Below are 21,960 nucleotides of genomic sequence, written 5' to 3' on the forward strand. Positions count from 1 at the left end.
ACCTACCACAAAGATAGTGACACCACACATTGTGTATACCCATCCAATCCGTACATTGTCAACTTCGTTGGGTTCTACGACATCAACCACTGAGTCATTTTCCTTCTTAGCAACCAACAAATTATTGGTAGGCCAAATTGTTCCATTTTTCAACCCTTTTTCCCTTCAAAACCATGACCTTATACCTTTTTTTTTTAACCTTGCAAACTCTTTCAATCCTACACTAGTCCAGGAATCATATTCCTTCTTGCACTCGCTTTATGTTTCATGTTTAAGAGTTACAAAAGTGCTTAATTAATAATTTTTCTAGATTTGATGCCTTTAAATCTTTGTAACTAATAATTCTCTTCCTAGAAAGTATTTGATGGAAAATGAATTAATTATTTTGTTAGCATGGTCAAGTGCAGGTAGGATTCCTGCACTGCAAGGGAATCTTCAACTACTGTGACAACTCACTACTCCATGCGGCCGTCATGTTCTGGAATGATTAACTCAAGTTGGGCTCAGAGCATGGAGGAAAATCAGGGATATGGTGGAGATTAGGTCGCCAGTCGAATACCTAGAATAGTGTTTTGTTATAGCCGAAAGACTTAGCACGAGTTGTTGTTGTTATTTTGTTATAGCGGAAAGGCTTAGATTGGAACGCTCATTGTAATTTGGTTACAACCATAGGCCTGGATGAATGTATAAAACATAGGACAAAGATAGAAAATGGTAATGAGCGATAGATATAGAAAGGATACTGTGATTCTGTCCTTCTGTAATTTTTCTTATATCTCCCTTGTTCTGGGATGGATTTGGATTCATGATGTATATTTTTTGATCATTAATAGAAAGGAACTTCGCCATGTTTTCTCAATCTTCCACTATAACTCTGTGTTGATGCGTTGATTCAAGAGCTGAGTTTTTACATTTCCTAAATAAGGAAACAAGCTGGTTGACTAGGGCCCAGCCAACCCAACTCATTCTCCCTTGTGTTCTTCTCGTTTTTTATTAAGGTGTGTTAATTATTCTAATGAAAAGTGTGAAGTAAGCAGATGTTTCTTTTATCTTTCTGTAAGGTTTAAATTTTATTTCATTACAATTTGACGGATCCATAGTGTGCGAGTTAGATTGAAGTTTAATCTTATCATTCCCTTCTTTGAATTTTAATCTTGTTTTCTACTTGTATCATGCAGGCACACATTCCTGTACTAGTTCATTTGCAGTTTCACATATTGATTCTTTCAGTTCATCATAGTAATGGTGTTTTTTTTTTATTTGATAAATCTTAATGTGATCCTAAAGAGTGTGATTTCTATTAAGTCTTAATGTGATTATTAAAGTGTGATTTCCATTCTGAAGTTCTTTTGATATTTAGAATTAAATACACTTCTGAAACAAAATGTTGTTGCGACACACACATTGGTCTATGCCTGCACTTTAAACTATTTAGGAAAGATCGGATTCACGAGTAATAGTTCTTAAAGGAAATATTATTGGGTTTAAAAGGTTATGCATGTAGATCAGTAGTGTGGGTAGCTATTATAAGATTGAAGCATACTGTCATATTTAAATGATCTCTTAGATTACATGCAAAAGTTCCATAATTAAAAGTATTCTTTGACTTTGGAATTAATTCTTCTTTTAGACATTAAAAGATTAGTTGAAGCATTTTTCAATTTGAGGAATTTACTTTCAAAGTTCTGTTCACCTTTGCAAGTTATTTTTCTTAGTTAACACATTCTTTATTTACTGAAAAGAAGGATTGGAAGCTTGGTGCAGGAACCTCTGTTCCGATAGAGGAATTGATCTCATGATACAAGAACAAAGTACTCTAGCCTTGAGGCTTAAAGTTCCTACATAAAGACATAAATCTTTAGTACGGGTGTAAACTATACTCCCAGCACTTAAAGTTTGTTCTGGTACTAGTGCAATAAAATTGCAGAAGTATAGGAGTAATAATTTAGTACAGGGAGGAAGATCTAAAACGATCCAGATAGCTTCAAGGGTCCAATTATTAGTCTAAAACACAAGTATACTGAAGATAAACATAGATTTACATTTTCAAAGATTGTTGCAAGAGATTTTAAGAATTCCTTTGATTTGTTTTCCTACAAAAGTAATTTCTTTCATATTCCAGCACTAGAATATCTTTGGTGTAGATTGTCAGGTGATATTTTCTTTTTGATTCGACAAGATTGCAATTAAGAAAGTAGTAATAGAGTTTAGAAAAGGTCATATCATTTCTAGCATTTCCTATGCTTCACCAATAAGTTTACGAAACTCCCGGGTTGATAATTAAGTGTTGAAGGAGTTTGCTTGATAGCAATTCCCACACCCAACAATAGTTAGGTCCCAATCCCATCCTCACGACCTCGCACAAACCGTTTGTTCGTTAGATAATCTCTTCTACTCAAATAAAAATATGCTAGAGGACATGACGAAACCATAATGTCCATGGGATGCCATGCATAATTGTTCTTTCATTCTACCTGAGAATTCATTTACACCTATTGATGCATAAAGTCATGATATTTTCCTAGTAGAATGAAAGGACTTCCTACCCCCAGGATATGTAGATTGGTTCAAGAATATCATTCCTACACCAGATGAATTTAGGAAGGGAATATGTCCAACATATCACCCACTATCAAGGTAAATATTTATGTTAAACTAAGCATAGTCGAGGAAATCGCGCTGGGGGCATCATGCTCCATAAATGAAGTGGCTTCATACAAGGCACTCTTCCAAGAATATAGGGACATAGTTGCTTGGTCTTCCTCAGAAATTCCCAGCATTAGTCTTACCATCATATAACACAACACTGACATGTGGCCTGATGCTTACCTAGTTAGGAAAAATCAATGTCATCTTCACTCATTCAAAGAACCCATCAGGTGTTCCTTTATATGTTTTTGGTACATCCTTCTTTCTAATTTGCATATTTTTGTAGATGGATTTTTTCACTTAGAGTATTGGATTTCAAATTTGAAATATATAAACACCCTCATAGCAAGCCCATTCCCATGATGGAAATCAACATTTAAGGTATCCTTCTCCACTCAGCATGTAAGCTTCCTCCAAAGCTTTGCATATCCTAAAATCATTTCTTTGAAATAAACTATAGGGTTCACCATCTCGACCATGGTTACCATCACCTTCCACTTGAACATGGTAAATGTCCACGTTATTTGATAGAGCCCCACCTACATGGATCACCCCAGTTCATAGTCCCCTTCACACTATTGGTATCCATTTTCATTCCCCCATCCCTATGAGCCCTTTTATGCACATCTATCGAAGATCAACCTCATACTTCTCTTCTTTGCATGTTTATTACCTCCGCTACTTTGGGGCTTCCATCCTTGATCAAATATGGATTGAACCACATGCTACACTGGTCCTACTATCGATCCATATTATAGTAGTCCACTTGTGTCATTACATCTGTCTCACCAACCTCCTGCCAACGCCAACCAATGTGGCCCTCACCCTCAACCAAAAACCTTACCTATGTCATTACAGAGGATGTCATTTTATTGGGGCACCCATCTCCATGTTTGTACATCCCAAAAAAAAATTATATTCTTTTGGAAAGTGATTTTTTTTTTTTTTTAAGGAAAAGCATTCTCACCCATATTTCCATGTCATTTACGTGGTGGCAGTCCCTAGTCACCCTTGTTTGGAGCTTGCTTTCATCACCACACCATGATCCACTTTCATTCATCATTCATCATGCCAATAAGGACATTCTTACACCCACCTTGGATGTCCTACCAACACTGTGGGAATTTCCTCATAAAAAATGTTTTAATTGCCACTAATCACATTACAACTCCAACCTTGGATAGTTTTCTGTATCCAACCATACCATTAATTCTTGTTATCATGACCCACCATACTCCAATCATCTTTGTCCCTTCACCATAATTCCCTTAATCATCATTTCAGGTAGTTGGTGCTTCCTTCCAATTGACTTCAATAGCCATCTTCAATGATTGAATCTATACCTTGGTTTCTCCACCCATTATGGGACATCCTTGGTTGGCACGGTGGGAATCACTATCGCCCTGTGATGTCATCGGTCTCCCGAAATTTGATACAAATAAAGTTTATCATGTAAGGGTATTATTGTACATTGTGACCATTGCAATTGTCTCATGTAACAAAATGCCCATGCATCCTTGTGAACCTCATTCAGTGGTGCTTACATTTTGATACATGGGAGGTACCCAGAGTCGAAGCCCCATGCATCCTTTAGCATCTCATTCAACAATGCTTTACTTTTGATGCATTGGGAAACCAAGTTCAATTTATTTGTCAGAATTACCCTTGAGGGTGTAAGAAGTTATCATCATTAGCCATCAACATGCCATCCATATCAATGCTGACTTGCTAGGAACATTTCATGTATGATCATTAGTTATCATAATGACCATGGGACATCCTACCTCATATAGAAATTTTTTATTTCAATTTCTCCAGAGCATGGTTACCTTTAATTCTCAATCAAGTATTTTATCTCTTCATCTCCACAATAAGATCAGACTCTCAGGCAGAACATAAAAACATGATGTAATTCGGCTATATGTTTACTCCTAACTTCACACATTAGGGGGAAATGATTAACATGGAAAATTGTGCACACATTTCTACAATTTAAATGACACCTAGAATTGTCTAGCAAAGAATATAAGTGAATGTTTTCTAGTTGAAAACATCACTAAATACATAAATAAAAATTTTCCAAACGTTTTAGCTATAACATCTGCCCACAAAGTTCATCCAAATGCCGAAATTAGTGACCGTGCGGATGTTTCTTTCATAGCCGCACAGTCGAACAAAAGTCTCAGTTGACATTTCGAGAGAACTTCACACACTCTGAATTTGCAATAATGACATGTACCATTCAAGGACAACTAATTTTTAGGTCAGCTTGGAGATATGAAGCCCCCAATGGATCCTCTTGCCCTACTCATAAGTCATTTTCTCATTAATGGACCAAGAGAGGGAAGAGGAATCCAAAATTATATACAAACAAGCCATTGGAAGACCAAAAAAAGAAGAATTAAAGCATTGTTATGCTGGAGCAAATTCTCCACAAGCAATCCAACATTTCATAGAGAAGATGATTTCATCATTGAAAGAGTTTTCATACTTCTTTGGGAGAGAGAGGAAGCTTGCAAGGAGATTGAAGAAAGAAAATTCCTTGTTGAGGGTTTTTTAGCACCATTGCTCAAACAATTTTCTCTAAGTGTTTGGAATTCATCTACTGTATCTCTTCTACTTTTAGCAGTCAATAAAAGGAGCCATTTTCCTAAAATTTTGTTGACTTTTTTACTTCATTAACATTTTTCCTTTGCGTTATCTAGCATAGTTTTTTTCAGTTTATGTTTGTGTATGCATTGCTTCCGTTGTTCCAATTCACTTTTATTTAATTTATCCACTAACAATAGCCAATTCTCTGTTTACTCCTTGTAGGAAACAACTAACTCCAAGGGAAGTGTATTTGGTACTCCATAGTAGCAAAAACACAACAACAAGCATCCTAATTCGAGTAGATGGAAATATAATAAGACATATCCAATCCATAATAAGACTAATAAGAAGCCAAAAAAATTCAAAAGTAATTATCATGAAAGAGAAATCCATCCTAATACGTAAGTAACTTAGTTTATCAACACTCAGTTCAACAACTTTTCTTATCACTCAGAGGATGCTATCATCTTGTTTCATCGAACCTGAAAACTTGAGGAATTAGAATGAAACGAATAGAGTACAAGAAAAGAAACAAATGACACGTCATGTTAGCAGTAAGATTTGAGGACAAATATTTTTGAAGAGGAAGGAAATATTATGAATAAAAATATATAAAAATAATGTATATTTTATAAATAATACTAATCGTACATAATGATTAAATTAAACAATAATCAGTGATTGAAGAGGCATGATTCTAAGGACATGACCATTCATTAAGGGGCACCTACCTAGGTATATAAGCGGACCCTCATTTATAACAACTCACATATATATATATATATATATATATATATATATATATATATCCTAGAATGGATGTATTTATATTCCAGTTATTTTGGATTACTTAACTAGTATACAAATTTTGTTCATTACCATTTCTTATAGTCTTTTTGGTCATAAAGTTATTGGGTTTTCTTTACTATTCCACATACACTCCTTTTAATTTTTATTCAGAAGGATGAGAATATTGTTAGGCTGGATCAAAGGGTCATGATCTAATTAATAACCTCTTTTGTTTCCCATATTCATGTCAATACATATGAATCAATAAGATAAGAATTGTTTAGATTAGGGGAAGGAGCTAATTTTTATTTTACATGAAGCCCTAAACCATTAATAATGAGAGTGGTAAATGTAATATTTCTCTCATCACTATCATATAACCAACTCGAAAATAAGCATATTTCATGTACAAAATTTACGGCTCGGGATTTTTGGTCAAATTAGGAGTGATTAATTTCAAGGTCAAGTATTTTTTTCCAATTAGTGGTCAAATTTCCAAATATTCACTTCATTAGATTCCCTATGAAAGTGATTTTTGTCTTGATTTGTATAGCTTACAAGCATTCAAACCCTACATAGGCTAGTTTGTAATTTTTTTTTATGAGAAGAATCCACTCTTTTCAAATTTTTAAAATAATTTTCAAATGGTGAAGTGGAAAAACCATAACAAGTTAAAAAACCATAATTGCCAATGATAATTTAAAAGTAAGAAAAATTGAAATTTCACTATTAATTGCAATGCCTACCTCAAAGGTTACCACATAGTGATGTGAAAATGGGTATCTAGGATCCTTGATCATGATAAGTTTAAGGCAATCTTTGACACCTCACAACTTGAACAATAACAATGCACTAAAAGGGTAATCATAAACAAATGGAATGAAAATGAAACTAATTTTGAGTCAATTTCTATAAATAAATGTGGACTATTATGTTGAATCTTTCCCCTTTTTCAAAAATGATTATTGACATATATCATGCTGAAATGAATTTTAATCTATAATTATAATATTATAGTATTGTACTATTGGAAGTGTTGAGGCCTTACACCATATTGTATGATATAAATTTTTGAATGTTGTAATTTGTCAGATGTGAAAATATTTTGACGTGTGATATGTCACAAAGAGGTAAAGTTTCTGAAGACATGACATGTCATGAGTAAAATATTTTTTCTTTCTAACATATCAAAATGAAAAAAAAAAAAAAAAGGTGGCAATGGATAGTATTCGAAGATAATTTAAATGATTGCAATTTGATGCAAGAATGAATAATTTCTAAATTATAACATCCAAAAACTTCTCTAAAAGAATTCATGACGTATTTTCCTTCTTAATATTTTTTTTTGCAGCATAAACATCCAATTTGATTCACTTTGCATTGTGTTGTATATAAACTAACTTTGGTTGTGTTATATTACATGAAAGGAAAGCTTCTAAAGCTTTGATACAATGCAATCTAACAAAATTTATAAGTTGTGATAAAATGAGTTTGTTATATATATGGATGTAAAAGAAATTTTCAAAGGTTAGTGGAATATTTAGAAGAGATTTGTTAGAAATTAATTAATAGAGAAATGAAATACATAAAATATTAGGGAAACACAAATAAAAAAACGCATAATACAAGAGACACAAAGATATATGTGGTTCACCCAATTTTGGCTATGTCCATGGAGAAGAAACTAGTCCTTCCTTTTATATCATCCAGGAAAATGAAGAGATACAACCTACAAAAGATCCACTATAATTTCCTCTCTTTCTCTCACACAACCTCCTCCTCCTCCTCCTCCTCCTCTCTCTCTCTCTCTCTCTCTCTCTCTCTCTCTTATGCGTGCTCAGAATAATAATCCATATCTGTAATACATTTACCTCATATAAACTAAGGGTTTCCTTCTAGGGAAAAAACCATAAATTAACATACCTTCTACCGCTAGGTCATCCACCTAATGAATGACCTAGATTGACTATGAAATTATAATAATTTAGAAGGCCATTTTTCATCTATTTTTAGCTTCGAGGACACTACCCTGGAACCCCCGCCATGGAGGGGGGGTGGCGGGTTGGGGTCTCATAAAATTCATCGTTTTCCACCTGATGGAAATTAAATGAACATAATTGTCATCTCATTATGAACTAGGATCCAACTTGTCTGAAACAAAAACCTTTGAACAATCAAGAAGATAATCAGACTCCACACCTTAAAAAGCTCCCTCTTGGAGACTAATTATAGCAACTCCACTGCTACTTCACTTATTGGAAAATGTTGGGTGTGGAGCCTAATTATCTTATTTATTCATAGGTATCACCGCATTGGACCCCAGTTCGTAATGGGGAGGCACTGTTGCCCATAATATTTGCAATTTAGGGGGCTCCAGGGGGGGTTGTGACCTCTAGGAGCCAGCTTTGGCGGGGGATCCGGGGAAGCACCCCCGAAGCTAAAATTAGATATAAAATGGCCTTGTAAAATGTTTTAATTTGGTAGTCAATCTCGGCCGTTAATTAGAAGGATATATGACAGTAGAAGTTATGTTTAATTTAAGTTTTATTGCCCTGGAAGGCAACCCCATCGCTATATATGAGGGAATTGTATTGCGTCTATGTAGATATGTATTCTGAGAGAGAAAGAGAGAGGAAATTGTGTGAGAGCGAAGAGGGAATTACAATGGATCTGTTGTAGGTTGTAGCTCTTCAGTTTGTTTGATAATATAAAAGGAAGGACTAGCTATTTCTCCGTGGACGTAGCCCAAATTGGGTGAACCACGTATATCTGTGTCTCTCTTGTTTTATTTGTTTTCTGTGTTTGTATTTCTACAATATATTTTATGTGTTCCACATTTCTCTATAATATATATAATTTTCTAACAAATAGTATCAGAGCCAAAGGTCTATCTGGCTGATAAACTCACAGGGAGAAGGGTTCTTGGTGCGAGTGGAAGAAATGGTGGAAGATGGTAGGTTTAGGGTTGAAAAATTTAACAACCAAAACTACCAGCTATGGAAGATATAGATGGAATATTATTTTTACCAGAAACATCTATACCAACAATTGAGAAGAAATGAAAAGAAGACGACGAGTATGATAGACACAGAATGGGATATTCTCGACAGAAAGGCACTTCAAACAATATGGCTATCCCTAGCGGCGTAAGTAGCCTTTAATATTTCAAAGGAAATGACAATAGAGGGTTTACTATCGACATTGCCAAACTATATGAAAAAACCTCGGCCTCAAATAAGGTAATACTTATGAAGCATTTATTTAATATGAAAATGTCTGAAGGTGGATTTGTTGTTGATCATTTAAAAGAATTTAATACAGTTACCAGTCAGTTAAGTTCTGTAGGGGTAAATTTTGATCATGAAGTTAGGGATCTGTTATTTTATGCTCATTGCCATAAACTTTGAATGGTTTAGTTATGGCCATTAGTAACTATGTCTTTGGATCTAGTACTTTAAAGTTTGATGATGTTGTCGGTGCAATCCTTAGCGAGGAAATGCGATGGAAACGCTCCGGTGAGACATCAAGTAATGCTTTGACTGCAGAGACTAGGGGAAGAAAAATGGAAAGAGGAAAGAGCCCAGCATATCACAATAAGTCAAAGAAAGATAGATCCAAGTCTAGATCGGGGATACTGTGCTAGAAATGTGGGAAGAAAGGACACCTAAATAAATACTACAAGTCTTGGAAGGGAAAATAAAGAGACACGCAACAAGAAAACAATCATGAAGCGAATGTGATAGGTGATGTGTTGTAATATGTTTTGATTCTTTCAATAGAAAATATTATTGATGCGTGGGTGGTAGATTCAGGGGCCTCATTCTATGCCACACCTGATAGGAAACATTTTGATGATTATGTTCAAGGAGATTTTGGACAGGCTCGATTGGGTGATGATAAACCATGTAAAATCATTGGAATGTGTACAATTTTCATAAAACAACAGAATGGAAATAAATGGATATTGAAGGAGGTAAGGCATGTTCCAAACCTAAAGAAAAATCTGATTTCAATAGGGCAATTAGGAGGTGAAGGTTGTGTAACAAATTTTACTGATAAAACCTGGAAGGTCACTAAAGGAGCCTTGGTAATAGCAAAAGGAGAAAAGGTTGGTACATTGTATTTATGCAATGGTATTTCTAATTCTGTTAATGCTTTAACCTCTATAAGAGAAGATACGACATTGTGGCATCACATGCTTGGGCACATGAGTGAGAAGGAGATGTAGAGTCTTCACTCAAGAAATTTGTTGCTAGGTTTGCAGCATGTTGATTTTGAATTTTGTGAAAACTACGTTTATGGAAAACAGAAGAGGGTCAGATTTCTGAGAGTTGGGAAAGAAAAGAAGAGTGAAAAATTAGAGCTTGTGCATACAGATGTATGTGGACCTGCTCGAGTATCATCTCTCGGTGGATCTCATTATTATGTTACTTTTATTGATGATCCAACCAGAAAAACCTGGATTTATTGTATTCGAAATAAATTTGATGTATTTGATACTTTCAAGAAATGGAAAGCTTTGGTTGGAAACGAGAGAGAAAAAAGGTTGAAGTGTCTGAGATGAGACAATGGAGGTGAATATTGCAGAAAAGAGTTTGATAGGTACTGTTCAGAAAATGGAATTCGCACAGAGAAGACAGTTCCAGGAACACCATAACAAAATGGTGTGTCAAAAAGGATGAATGCGACAATCATGGAGCGTGCAAGGTGCATGAGATTACATGCAATATTTCCTTTACAATTTTGGGCAAATGTTGTAGATACTGTTGTTTATCTAATAAACAGAGGGCCTTCAAGTTCCTTGGATGGTGATATTCCAAAGGAGGCATGGATAGGTAAATAGGTAAACAACTCATTTTTAAAGACTTTTGGTTGTGAAGCCTTTGTCCACATTAATAAAGAAAATAGAACAAATCTTGAGGAAAAATCAAAGAAATGTACCTTTATTGGTTATGGTGTTAATTATTTTGGTTATCTCTTTTATGATTATGAAAAAAACAAAATCATTGGTAGGAGAAATTTCATATCCAATGGAAAGGTTTTGTAGAAGGATCAACTACAGGAAAACAAATAGGAAAATGAAAACAGAGAATACACAATGCTTGATGAGATCACAGAAAAAGTGATGGTGTCTGAAAATCATAATGATCAACAGCCAGAACGATAACAACAACAACAACAATCACCTAAAACACCTAAAAGTGGTGTTCGAATATCTACCAGGATAGGTATACCCCCTAAACGATACTCTCCTTCATTATATTATGTATTTTTGACTATTAGCTATTCCACCTAATAGTAAATACATATCATGTAGTGCTCCTCCTATTATATTTTTCACCTACCATATCTGCATCAACATATCCCTGTAGAGCAATGTTTGAACCACCAAAGTATAATGCTTGATTTGTGGTACCTCTCAAATACCTGAGAATCCACTTCACCACCATCCAATGTTCTTTTCTTGGATTGTTCATGTACCTGCTTACAACTCCCACTACATGCGCAATATCAGGCCTTGTGCAGACCATTGCATACATTAAGCTTCCAACTACTAATGCATATGGAACTTTAGACATATGAGCCATTCCTTCCTGAGTCTTGGGACATGCCTCCTTACTTAATGTGAAATGGCTAGCCATAGGCATACTAACTGATTTTTCATTCTGCATATTAAACCTTTTCAACACCTTCTCTATGTACTCACTTTGAGACAATGTTAATTTGTGATTCTTCATGTCTCTAGTTATTCTCATACCAAGGATTTGTTTTGCAGCACCCAAATCCTTCATTGCAAATGAGTTTGCCAATTTCCTTTTCAGCACATTTATTTCTTGAATGTTAGAACCTGCAACAAGCATGTCATCTACAGACAATAATAATATAATATAGTTGCCATCATTTTTCCTTTTGAGATAAATGCAATGATCAGAGTGACATCTAGTATAACCTTGGTCAGACATAAAGCTATCAAATTTTAGATACCACTGCCTTGGACCCTGTTTTAAGCCATACAAACACTTCTTCAACCTGCACACTAGTTTCTCCTTCCCTTTTACCTCATATCCTTATGGTTGCTGCATATATATCTCTTCCTCCAAATCTCCATGGAGAAAGGCTATCTTTACATATAACTACTCAAGATGCAAATCTTCAACTGCTACTAGACTTAAAATAGTTCTGATTAAAGTCATTTTAACAACAGGAGAAAATGTTTCATCAAAATCAATACCTTTCTTCTTTGCAAACCCCTTTACCACAAGTCTAGCTTTGTACCTCTGTTTTCTTCCATCTTCTTCCTTCAGCCTGTAAACCCATTTATTCTACAATGTTGTTTTACCTGCAGGAAACCTGACTAAGTCCCAAGTCTGGTTATGTGCTAAGGATTCCATCTCTTCTTTCATGGCTTACTCCCAATTCTTCCTGGTTTCTACGTGCACTGCTTCTTCATAACATTCTGGTTCACCAGAATCAGTCAACAATGCATAATATAATGAAGGAGAGTATTTTTCAGGGGGTCTACTTATCCTGGTAGATCTTCTAACACCACTTTCAGGTGTTTGAAGTGCTTGTTGCTATTGTGGTTCTTGTTTTGGCTATTGATCATTATGATTTTCATGCACCATCACTTTTCCTGTGATATCGTCAAGCACTGTGTATTCTCTATTTCTTTTTTCTTATTTCTTCTCCTGCAACTGATTCTTCTACAAGACCTTTTCATTGAATATTACATCTCTACCCCTAATGATTTTTTGATTTTCATAATCATATAAGTGATAACCAAAATCATTAACACCATATCCAATAAAGGTACATTTCTTTGATTTTGCCTCAAGCTTTTTTCTATTTTCTTTGTTAATGTGGACAGAGGCTTCACAACCAAAAGTCTTTTGAAATGAGTAGTTTACCTTTTTACCTGTCCATGCCTCCTCTGGAATACCACCATCCAAGGAACTTGAAGGCCCTCTGTTTGTTAGATAAACAACAATATCTACAACATCTGCCCAAAATTGTAAAGGCAATCATGCATGCAATCTCATGCACCTTGCATGCTCCATGATTGTCCTGTTCATCCTTTCTGACACACCATTTTCTTGTGGTATTCCTGGAACTATCTTCTCTCTGCGAATTTCATTCTCTGAACAGTACCTATCAAACGCTTTGCTACAATATTCACCTCCATTATCTGATCTGAGACATTTCAACCTTTTCCCCATCGCATTTTCAACCATACCTTTCCATTTCTTGAAAGTATCAAATACATCAGATTTATTTCGAATACAATAAATCCAGGCTTTTCTGGTTGCATTATCAATAAAAGTAACATAATAACGAGAGCCACCAAGAGATGATACCTGAGCAGGTCCCCATACATCTGTATGCACAAGCTCTAATTTGTCTCTCTTCTTTTCTTTCCCAACTCTAAGGAAGCTGACTCTCTTTTGTTTTCCATAAATGAAATTCTCACAGAAGTCCAAATCAACATTCTTCAAACTCGACAACAAATTAGTTGAGTGAAGGATATTCATCCCCTTCTCACTCATGTGTCTGAGCCTATGATGCCATAATGCTGCATCTGCTCCTTTGGAAGTTAAAGCATTAACAAAGTTAGAAATATCATTGGATAAATACAATGTACCAACCTTTTCTCCTTTTGCTATTACTAGGGCTCCTTCGGTGACCTTCCAAGATTTATCTGTGAAAGTTGTCAAATAACCTTCACCGCCTAACTGCCCTGTTGAAATTGGATTTTTCTTCAGATCTGGAACATGCCTTGCCTCCTTTAATAGCCATTGGTTTCCATTCTGCTGTTTTACAAGAACCTTTCCCATTCCAATAATTTTACAAGGTTTATCATCACCTAAACGGACTCGTCCAAAATCTCCTTGAACATAGTCAAGGAAATATTTCTTATCAGGTGTGGCATGGAATGAGGCCCCTAAATCTACCACCCAGGAATCAGTGATATTTTCAAAAGAAAGAATCAAAGAATCTTGTAACACCTCACCTATCACATTTTCTTCATGATTGTTTTCTTGTTGTGCATCTCCTTCTTTTCCCTTCTGAGATCTACAATCTTTCTTTAAGTTTCCTTTCTTTCCACATTTCCAGCACACTATCCCCGATATGGACTTTGATCTGCCTTTCCTTGATTTACTGTGATATCCTGAGCTCTTTCCTCTTTCCATTTTTCTTCTCCTAGACTCTGCACTCAAAGCATTTCTTGATGTCTCAGTGGAGCTTTTCCGTCGCATTTCCTCGTTAAGGATAGCATTGACAACATCATCAAACTTTAAAGTACTAATCTAGAAACAGAGTTACTAATGGCCATTACTAAACCATTCCAACTTTCTAGCAATGAGCACAAGAATAACAGAGCTCTAACTTCATCATCAAAGTTTACCCCTACAGAACTTAACTGACTTGTAACAGTATTAAAATCATTTAAATGGTCTGCAACAGATCCACCTTCTGACATCATAATATTAAATGCTTCATAAGAAATACCTTATTTGAGGCCGAGGGTTTTTCATATAGTTTGGCCAATGCTAACATTAAACCCTCTGTTGTCGTTTCATTTGAAATATTAAACGCTACCAACACTGCTAGGCGCAGCCGTATTGTTCAAAGTGCGCTTCTGTCGAGAATATCCCATTCTATGTCTGTCATACTCGTCGGCTTCTTTGTCTTTCCGCTCAATGGTAGGTACAGATCTCTCTGATACAGATAATCTTCCATCTACATCTTCCAGAGCTGGTAGTTTTGGCCGTTGAAATTTTCGACCCTAAACCTACCATCTTCCGCCATTGCTCCCACTCGAACCAGGAACCCTTCTCCCTTGCAAATGTATTAGACAAATAGACCTTTGGCTCTAATACCCGTTGTCAAAAAATTATATATTACGGAGCAATGGAACAAATAAAATATTGCAGAAATATAAACATAGAAAACACATAAAACAAGAGAGACACATATATATGTGGTTCACCCAGTTAGGGCTACATCCACGGAGAAAAAGCCAGTTCTTCTTTTCCTATATTATCCAGCAAACTGAAGAGATACAACCTACAACAGATCCGCTGTAACACCCTCTTCATTCTCAATCTCCTCTCTCTTCTTCACTCAGAATACAGATATACATAGACGCAATACAGTTCCCTGCTATATAGTGAGGGTTTGTCTTCTAGGGCAAAAAACCCTAAATTAAACATAACTTCTACCATCAGATCATCCGTCTAATGAACGACCCAGATTGACTAGAAATTACTAGACTTTTACAAGGCAAGTCCCCCCCACAACCCCCCGCGTGGAGGGGTGTATAGTCTTCCTAGGGTATAAATCCGGCTGAAACCTTTGAATACAGAAGATAATCAGGCTCCACACCCAACTGCAGCCACAAGGATATGAGGTAAAATGGAAGGAGAAACTAATGTGCAGGTTGAAGAGGAGCTTGTATGGCTTAAAACGGGCTCCATGACAGTGGTATCCAAAATTTGACAGGTTTATGTCTGAACAAGGTTATACTAGATGTCACTCTGATCATTGTGTTTATCTCAGAAGGAAAAATGATGGTAGCTATATTATATTGTTATTGTATGTAGATGACATGCTTGTTACAGGTTCTAACATGAAGGAAATAAATGTGCTCAAAAGAAATTTGGAGAACACATTTGTAATGAAGGATTTGGGTGCTGCAAAAAAGAGATTACCGACGGTGGAGTAATTCAGTTGGTTAAGTTAAATGGGGAGCCTTTCCTAGGAAAGGTGAATGGTAGTTGATTGAATCCATACACTAGTGATTTGGCTAGGTGACTATATGAAGGTAGCACAGTCTGAGCACTCTAGACAGCTAAAAGGATCCACGAGACTATTAGCTACACTGCCCGGGTTGGGGAACTGTGAGATGAGGAAACTGCAAGAAATGAGGAGATGTCACCAAGACCACACAAGCATGTAGAAGGTTGCATTACCTAGGAAAAAATAGCGTAGGTCAGCCAAAAGGTGACCATTATAGTCACTATTCATGATTTGATGATGAAAAAATGGCCAAATGGAGTAGGGAGGGCATTTAAGATGAAATTTATGGGCGATATCCTTGAAAATTTACCGCCAATCTAACATTAATGAACCGATTTTGGGGGGAACATTTTGATTTGAATTCAAAATGGCCTATAAAATACAAGTGGCTTCCTAATGAAGAACACTTGGCATTTTTAGCATTGAGTTGTTGAGCTCTCAGATGCGTATGAACTGTGAATTCTTTGAAGCTCTGATAGCTAGTTTGGCATTTGAGCAATTGGAAAAGGAGACACAAGAATTGTTGAATAACGTCATGTTGACATTGGCAGAAATCATAGATATTGGGGAAATAGTGACAGCCAAAGGGGCTCTAGCAGAGGTTACTATGGAAGCAGAGGGAGATTCTCTGGAGGTCGCAAAGATACCCGCTGCAGTCCCCAAGTCACCACAGTCACCTAAACCAGGGGATACCTAGACCCAGGAAGGAGTGAAAAGCAAGAAAGGAAAGCAGGTCACAACATCGCAGCTGGTGCACGTGTCACTAAGGAGAAACCCGCTGAAGGACAAACCCACCACACTAGAAAAGGGAAAAACAATTAACCTAGAACCATAAGAGGAAGAAATTGAGGATATCCCAATGGAGGATTAGGATCTTGGGATAGAAACAGAGGAATTGAAGTTGAGGGGTCTGACCCCATTACTAAATTTCCTGAGTACGCCCCTCCATGCAGGGGCAAGCCAAGTTGCCTAAGGACATCGATGAGAGCAAGGTCACCTTGTACACACCTCTACTGCTGGACAAGATTATTTTTGAAGGACCACGCATGGGTAGATTCCGATGTTGAAATTGTAGGAGTGGGACTTAGCTAACACCAAGCCATTCCCTCACTTGGCGACAGACCAACTGATGCACTGCATCCTCCATAAGACCACCAGGATGACTGCGTTGGAACCACGGAAGTGGCTCAAAGGCATGGATAAGGCAAGCATGCTCAACCCGCTATGGGTGTCGCACTACAATCACACACCCATGACCTTGTTCGTAATCAAGCAGCTGTTGTGCTTGGTACATGATGGGTGTCTATGGCTGGAGGAGCTGATACCCATCACTGATAGACTGATCCATAGGATCACGAGGCTTCCATATTCAGGGGAGAATCTATCTATGATGTTTGGTGGAAAGGCGGGCAAGCTGGCCCACACAGAGGCCATGAAGAAGAAGCTCAGATTAGTAAAGAATTTTTGTGGCTATGCTATTACAAGTATTTCCAACCCTGTAGTGAAAGTGGCCACACATATTTTGGCAGGCAAGGTCATGTGGAAGTGTCACTCCGATGAAGTACTGGCACCCGTTGTGGCTCTAGCAGCCCAATGTGTGGAGGGGGTTCAATTTAATTGGGCACACTACCTCTGTGGTGAGTTCCTTGCGAATTACCGCAAGTCGCAGGATCTCAGCAAGACCTTCCACTATGCGTGGCTCTTGCTGTCAATCCTGCTAGTAGCCTGCGAGCTACCCAAAGACAACCAATTTCCCTCGATCATGCTAGAACTACCTGAGGTTGCAAATTACGCTTCACTATGGATGACAAAGGATCCTGAGTGGGTTAAGGATAGCAAGATCTTTCAGATCTTGATGGAGATGAACATGCACATGGACATCAACCGTAAGCCACAGGTGTCACCTACTGTCTTTGATAAATTGCAGTCATACATGAAATTTAAGGTTGATTTCCACCATGTATCCATGAGGGTGTAGAAGGACCCCTACTAGAAGTGGCATGACTTTTCCTACTTGGTGACGGATGATGTGATTCAAGTGGTCATTGAAATCTTGCTGGCAGAATGGCACACTACCTTGGACTTGACTGCAAGATCCAGCAAGATAGCCGTGTAGTGGAAAAAGGCTGAAACCAAGCTCAAGATGGAGTAGCTGGCTGAGAAAAATTGAAAGGAGGCTGAGGATAAGGCTAAGGAAAATCATGCTGCCATACAGGAGACAAGCGGAGAGATAGGAGGACAGGAGTGCGGCTCTGACAAAGAGAAGTTGCCTTTTCCAGAGGAAGAGGAAGAATAGGACGATCAGATAGAGCAGGGAGGAGTGGACCCACAAATGCCTCCGTTCCATATCAAGCATCCAAGGGGATAGGAAAAATTAGGGCCACGGAAGAATTCCAAGGCCAGAAAGACGTCCATGGACCCGATCACCCTAACAGAGGGGGATCTGAATGACATTGGAGATGCAATGTGGGATGCCGCTACAGAATTGCTACAGTAGTTTGAGCAGCAGTAGCAACAAGCATTGAGGGCCATTCAAGCAAATCTGTGAGAGCTGTAGATTCGAGCATCACAAATTGGCATGACATCCACCAGTTTGGCCATTGGTACATCAGAAGCTGCCAGGATGCTGCACATGAGTGACTCTCGAACCATAGTGCTGCCAGATGGAGCACGGATGACAAAGACCGAAGCTGATAGGCCCACTGTCAATGCATTCAAGGGAGTAGGGCTGAACTTGGTAGCACTTCCTAGAAATGTGCTCCACCTGCTATAGGATGGGGTGATCGCGAACTAAACGCCCACAAACAACGCGCTTTGTAGGTGATCAATGAGCAGAAGATCAACAATACTTAGAGGGGTGTGCAGGGAGACTCTGCCATTACCTCCATTATGAAAATCACTGACACAAATCAACACATGATTAAGGCCATGGAGGAAGCATGCTGAATGGTCCCGAAGTTGGCCATTCTTGAGGATGATTAGGTAGACGTGCGAATTCACAAAATCGCTACGGGGGTGTGGGACGGCCGCACAGAATTGGCAAAGGATCAACTAGATCTGAACCTCCAAATTTCATAATTGTAGTTGATGGCCCAGCCTTTGACTCTGCCAGATGTCAAGGAGTAGTGCACAACTATTATAAAAGAGGCAATAACGGTAGTATAAAGTGCAGTGGCAGGCTACACAACTCTTTTTGAATAGTCATTCGAAGTACTAACTGTGGAGCGATAAAAAGGTGCCTTTTTAACTCCTAATTACCTCCACATTAATTATCAACCCAGGACGACTTTTTATTTCAATAGTGTACTCAGTGTGAGGCAGCTATTTACTCAAGAGTAATGTTTTGCCGTATAGTGCTTAAAACCCAAAAGTAAATGAATGCTTGAAAAAGAAATATAACAATAACATAAACTCAAATGCTCTGAAATCCAACTATTCACTCAGCAAACATCAATTGAGGATACAGTAGCAATAACTCATTCTTCTAAAGATTGATGCAATTGAAATTAAACCAGAACAAGACAATCAATCTGGGAATGAGGAAGCAATAACCAATGTTCTCTACAGTTGAGAGTCCTGCTTTAAAGCAATTAAAAGGAAATCAAAATTGAACTAAAGCTGCTATTGAAAGTAAACTAGGAAAACTCTTTAAAAGCACTCTTGCCATGAATCAACAGAAATGAACAGCAAAGCTTCATCTAACAAAAATGATTTATCAATGGAAAGGATTAACAATGCTAAAATACTAGAATTAAACAACAATCTTAAATGGAACCGAACAGCAAAACTAAGTAATTAGAAAGACACAGCAACTATAAATGTAATTGAATCAGCAACCTATCAGCATGAACATTAATCGCAGTTATTGAAGCAACAACAATCGTAGTTATAATTGAATAGTAACTTAATTGAACAACCATTGCAATTATAAATGAGCAGCAATTAAATGAACCATAGTCTTAATTAGATAGCATAGCATTAGGTCATAATTATCAGCAAGACATTTCAAGTTATAATTAATAATTCTATCACTGACGCAATCCAATTATGATTTCAACGAAATGTTCATAAACAAAAGATTACTGAACAAAACAATTTAAAGAAATGAAAAGGAAATCAAACCATCACACGAAAGCAATTGTAAAGATATGATACACAGCAGCAGCAGCGTACTCCACCAGAGGCTGGGCCCTTAGCCGCCAGCGGATGCTGCTGGGTTACTTTAGAATGAAAAGAATGAACAGAAACTCCCAAATCATGTGTTAATCAGCCAATTTTGGAATCATTGCAACAAAAAAAGCTTGAGAATTACAGCATGCAACAATTCCTATCCTATCATGAATAATCCACCATCATTCTTCATCATTTTTCCATCATTTTTCATCCCCCCCTCTGATCTCTGTTCTGATTTAAATAAAGAGAGATCAGAGAGCAGTTACAATAAAGATAACTACAACATGATTTCTATTACAAAATTGGATTGCTTCTAACCAATTGATCAACAAGAAGATATATTTCCATCCAGCTTTCAATAAGAGCCAGACGAATTTGGCTTTGCAGCTGAGATTTGGAGGACGGCCGCAACAACAAATCTGAGAGATTTTTTCTCAAAGAACCTTGTGTTTCTCTCAGTACAAGCAGAATTTGGGCAAACCATTCTTCACTAAAGTTAGTTGGGTCCGTTCTGGACAAAACCCATGTTCCGGATTTTCCAGATTCTGCTTCATTTGCTCCGAATCGCAACCGCAAAACCGTCACTTCTTATTCCAACGAATTTATGAGTTGGCACTTTTAATGATCAAATCTTCAATCTGGAAATTATCTTGGAGGCTAAAAATGGTGAATAATGTTACAACTGATTTATTAAAACTATCATTGATAAAATAATGCATAATCATCAATTTATTAGAAATAAAGGAGAATAAATAATATTCATTCATAGAAGCATAAATCATCATAAAATAGAATTATATAATAAATTATAATAAATGACATGATGAAGAATAATATAAATGGGTGGAATAAGTGTTCAAAAGTGATAATAATAATGGCATACTAATGGCCCAACATACCCCCACACTCAATATGTTGCATGTCCTCATGCAACGAAAACTGAATATATTGCATGTCCTCATGCAACCCAAAGACAAAAACCCATGTGTTAACCAAGCAATAAAAAATATGTTCATCTCAGCTCATGAAATGGATAGAACAAATGAATTCTTCCTTAATTAATGAATATTCACTTTTAGTAATCTTGATGAAGGCATAACAATTTTTACATTGACATTCAACTATATGTATATATGAAGTTGCAACAAAATATGATATAAGTAACAGCAAACTTCATTAACCATTTTCTCAAAAACTACAAACCAGCTTTTGTTGAAATTTGGCAAGTAAATTTATAATATATGAATTCCTTTATGATCCAAAAAATCAGACTGTTTTGATGCACAGATCATGAGATATAAACAAAATGGCTGTAGGTGAGAGTGCATGATTTCCGAAATTTTATGAACCAATTTATCTTGAAATTGTCTGGGTTTTTATTAATGATACGTCTGTGTTTTCCAAAAATCACAAGAATTGAGTTCTTAGCTTTAAAAATATTATGGAAATCCATTTCTACACTAAAATTGTATGCCTTAAATGAGAAAGAAAATAGAAAACATCCATCATGCGTAGCAATTCAAACATCCATCATGCGTAGCAATTGCTCCCCCTCTTTGAAAAATTAGCATGCCCTCATGCGATGCTAGAAAACAAATAGAAGTGGTGGCTACTATCTGTTGAAGTCTATGCTTGGTGTAAAACAACATGGAATAAGGGAGGTGTTGAAAATGAATAAGAATAGCAATGGATGATAAAGAATATGAATGACATGGTCATAAGAAAGAAATGAATAAAAGCAACACTCCCCCAAACTGAAAGATGATATGTCGCTGAAAAAGGGGAAGTGGTAAAGATGTGGAGCGAAGGATGATAAATAATGCTCAAAATGGATTTTTATGAAATTCTCCTAAATTTGTAATAAATCAGAAAATTATGCGATTTTACCTCAAGTTTTACCTCCAAAAATGTGGAATGACATATATGGTCTGGCATTTGTCGAAGCTGATGTAGGCAGAG

Source organism: Pinus tabuliformis, chromosome 1_2 (genome assembly GCF_031772625.1).
Source record: "Pinus tabuliformis cultivar Carrire ecotype Pingquan chromosome 1_2, CPIR1, whole genome shotgun sequence".
In the NCBI taxonomy this organism is placed as follows: Eukaryota; Viridiplantae; Streptophyta; class Pinopsida; order Pinales; family Pinaceae; genus Pinus; species Pinus tabuliformis.